The sequence below is a fragment of the Microtus pennsylvanicus genome, chromosome 11, assembly GCF_037038515.1.
Source record: "Microtus pennsylvanicus isolate mMicPen1 chromosome 11, mMicPen1.hap1, whole genome shotgun sequence".
In the NCBI taxonomy this organism is placed as follows: domain Eukaryota; kingdom Metazoa; phylum Chordata; class Mammalia; order Rodentia; family Cricetidae; genus Microtus; species Microtus pennsylvanicus.
In genome coordinates, this window is record NC_134589.1 from 71,980,239 (window position 1) to 71,984,565 (window position 4,327).

The 4,327-nt window shown below is 45.0% G+C and overlaps 1 pseudogene; it reads right to left on the bottom strand.

Annotated features, from left to right (window-relative positions):
* Window positions 1-1,358: 1,358 nt before the first annotated feature.
* Window positions 1,359-2,295, bottom strand: LOC142859458 (olfactory receptor 2Y1-like; annotated as a pseudogene).
* Between the last annotated feature and the right edge of the window lie 2,032 nt (window positions 2,296-4,327).

Genomic DNA, 4,327 nt, shown 5'->3' on the forward strand with positions numbered 1-4,327 from the left:
GGGGAAAAGAGAGTCAGTTTTCTTTAGTTTGCTTTTCTATTCAATGATTTCTGCTTGATTTTCTATTTTATTGAGGTTTTAGGTCTCAAATCCAGGGCTCTGCTCATAGTCGGCAAATCCGTTGTCACTGAACGCATCCCCAGTCCTTCTGTTTGACTTGTGAATTTGTTTCAGGCTCTTCAAGTTTTATTTTATTTTATCGTCATTGTTTTTAGGGTCCTGCATTATTTCTGTATTGCCTCTATTTGTTGATCCATTCTTTTAGACACCTGTGTCCACATCTCCATCCTTTCCTCATTTTGTCAGGTGAAGTCGCGTTTTCACGCCAGCTCTTTGTGCATATTGCTGGACAGCACCATTTATGAACGGAAATGCTAGGTGTTTATTCCAGCCTTTGTAATCTGGCTTTATGCTTGTCCTTGCAGGCTTTTTTTGCATTTTCTCTGAGTCTCTAGTTACTTTTGCATTTTCAGCACTAGATGGCAGGCTAAGGCCAGGTTACCACATGCACAGGCCTGGTTTGTGCCGCTGTATCAGAAATGGATACAAGCCTAGAGAGATCTGCAAACTTCAGCTGCTGTGTTGTTCATCAAGTGTGAGTCCCAAGAAGGTTATTTTCATACTACAATCCTCTCTGGATTATAGGAACACCGCATTTATAGTCTGTGCTGAGAAGCAAGTCATTCCCCTGGCGCTAGGGGGACTAATCGTAGATAAGGCTCGGCTATATGCAACACCTATGGCCACAAACACCACAAAGGCTGCACTGAATCTGGCCCACTGAGACCACTACAGGTCTAGATAAGACCAGTGTACACACTGGCATGAACTGTATGCTGCTGAGGTAGACCCACGGCCCAGGTTCACTGTAACCAGCTGCAGGTGACAATGGCCAGAACGGAAATGTGGTAGTAGACATGTCTCCTCTTGGCTTGATTGTGGCACTGTTTGCATGGACCCTAACCTGGGTGTGGAAGTCATTAGGATCACCCCAGTGTTAGGCTTCACCACCCAGCCTCGTGTCTCAAGGCAAAGTCTTGTGATTACTCTGCTAGCCTACTCTAGAAAATGAAACCTCAAACTCTGGTGAGTTGGGATAGCATGATGAAGGCAGTGTCTTGGCCATATATACTGATTCTAAGTGGGACATACCACTCAGGAAGTTGCTTGAATTTCTTTATTATCATTTCCATAGTAATATAAAATACACAAGTAATGTCATTAGCAAAAAAGCGAGAAATTCCAATGAAAACGATGTATTATATGCTGACACTTATGAATAATGTTTTCTGATAGTAAACATCAAGTCCTTTGCACTGGCCTAATGTTAGATATTATACTTGTTCTTGTTTCGTCTTCTACCTGGAGTCTGTGCCTCTCCCCAGTACCCTCCACAGAGCCCCCTTCACATCCTTGTTCCTCAGGGTATAAATCAGAGGGTTGAGCATGGGGGTGACTACCGTATAAAAAAGAGCAACAAACTTCCCCTCACCCTCAGAATACCTGTGCACAGGTTGGAGGTAAGTGGAGATGGCTGAGCCATAAAACAGCATAACCACAATGAGGTGAGATGCACACGTCCCAAAAGCCTTTCTGCGACCAGCCATTGACTTGATGTTCAGCACTGCCCTGGCAATGTGGGCATAGGAGCCCAGAATTAGCACTAAGGGACAGACTAAGATAATGACCCGGGCCACAAACAGATTGGCCTCTGTTTTTCCCGTGTCCTCACAGGCCAACTTGAGGAGAACAGGCAGCTCGCAGAAGAAGTGGTTTAGCTGGTGTCCACAGAGCGGCATGGCCATCACGAGGCTTGTCTGGATTAGAGCGTTCACGAGTCCTCCCACCCAGGAGAATATAACCAACGCCCTGCAGAGAAGGGGATGCATAATGGTTGTGTAGTGGAGTGGGCGACACACGGCGGCATAGCGGTCGATAGCCATTGCCACCAAAAGCACACACTCAATTCCTCCCAGTGAGAGCATTATGAAGAGCTGAGCCACACACCTTGCAAAGCTGATGGTCCTGTCGAGTCCATAGAGGTTGACCAGCAGCTGGGGCACAGTGCTGGCGGTGTAGCAGAGGTCCAGGAAGGAGAGGTGGCAGAGGAAGTAGTACATGGGTGTGTGTAGGCGAACGTCCAAGTAGTGACAGAGTGATGATCACGGTGTTGCCGAAGAGAGTCAGAGAGTAGAGAACAGAGATGAAGGCAAAAAAGACAGGTTCTAGGTGAGGCCAGTCTGAGAAGCCCAGCAGCAGGAAGCCCTCTTCTGAACTGGTGTTCAGGCTTTGCATGGTCTCCCATCTGCACAAATACATCACAACTTTTCCTATAGAGAACATGAATTAATTATTCCTAAATGCATCAAGATCACATATTTTGAGTTGCCACTCTGTATAGTTCTGTTGAGTGTTCTCTTTCCCCCTGCCCCCATCCATGTAAGTCTCTTGTTCTCTTTAAAATCTATATCCTTTTTTTCTTTGTTGTTACTTCTTTCTCTCTCTGTGTGTGTGTGCGTGCGCGCGCGCGCATGTGCGTGTGTGTACAATCAACTCTTCTTTAGCATATAGACCACGGATTGATGGTGGTATGGTCTCCGATTGCACCTAATTCTTGTTACTGGTTTGTTCTATGACTTTTGCGAAGACACTCAGTCCTCTGGTCAGTCTGCTGGATACGATTCTTCCTTTTCTGAAAGTAGAGACAAGGTATTGCCTTCCTTTTGGCATTGACATCAGGATCCAAAAGCAGTCATGTGGAAGCTGTATTAAAAGTCCCAAGTGTGTGAGTTCTGTGCTGTTCTGGATCCTTCTTTCCTTTTCTAGTCTCTGAGACAGACTGCTCCAGCAGATTGAGATGAAGACCTAACCTGTCTGAGTTTGTGGCTCTGACCTCTGGGTTCTTACTTTCTGTCTCTTGCTTGGTAAATTTGGTCAATGACTGGATTCTTGGAGCCTTGAGCTGCTTCTGTCTGTCACAAAGAGCTAAACACTGTAGGAAAGCTTCTTGGGAAGGAATATGATCACAAGTCTATTCCTTTTTATGACTCTCAATCACTTCCTGCTCTTGCAACTAATTTATTTTTTATATTTTTGTACAAGAGTTCTTTTGAATCTTTGTTCCCATCTATGATCTGCCCTCCTTGGAAATAGTAAGCACAGTGTGAAAATGTCTTCTTTTATGTCATAAGAGGTGATAACTTAATATGTCTTTTCATGACACATGGGTCTTAAATACATTTTCTTGTATGAAACATTGAACATTCTACAATCTGAGAATATTTTAACTTTGCAAAAAAATCTTTATGCATGTGACATCAGACTGTGCACCATGCGCATACCTGGTGCCCGCAGAGGGCAGGAGAAGGTGTCAGATCCCCTGGAACTGGAGATATCATTGGCTGTGAACTGCCATGTGGGTGCTGGGAACTGCAAGAGTGATAAAATCACTGAACCATCTTTCCTGGCCAGGCTTTTTCAGACCCAGGGGATAAAACCAGACTCGCTGAACCTAGCGGACAATGAGGACTGCTGAGAATTCAAGAACAATGGCCCTGGGTTTTGATCTGACTGCACGTACTGGCTTTGTGGGAGCCTAGGCTGTTTGGATGCTCACCTTACTAGACCTGGAAGGAGGTGGGAGGTCCTTGAACTTCCCACAGGGCAGGGAACCCTGACTGCTCTTAGGGCTGATGAGGGAGGGGGAGTTTATTGGGGGAGGGGGAGGGAAATGGGAGGCGGGGGCGGGGAGGAGGCAGAAATCTTTAATAAATAAATAAATAAAAATTAAAAAAAAAGAAGAAAGCAGGCTGAACAAGCCCTGATTAACAAAAAAGCAACAATCCTCCCTAGTCTCTGCATCAGCTCCTGTCTCCTGGTCCAAACCTAATTTGAGTTCCTGTCTTTGTTTCCTTCAGTGGACTGTGGCTCAGGATATGTAAGCCAAAAACCCTTTTCTCTCCAACTTGCTTCTGGTCATGGTCTTTTACCACTGTGTTAGAAATCCTAACTAAGATACCGGGTGTGAATGAACAAATTTTATTCCCAGGAATACTTTGCTGTAGTTCTGGAGGGAAGAACGAGATGGTAGGAAAGTATAAAAATGCATTTTTGGTTACACAGCTGTGTTAGTCAGCATTTTCATCATGGTGATGAAACACCTTCTGAACGAGGTAACTGGGGAGAGATTTATCTTGGCTCACTGTTCCAGACCATTAAGGTGTGTATATGTGGTTATTTGAATTAGAATGTCTCCCATAGGCTCATATATTTGAATGCTTAGTCACCAGGGAGTGGCACTACTTGAGAAGGACTAGGAGATGTGGCC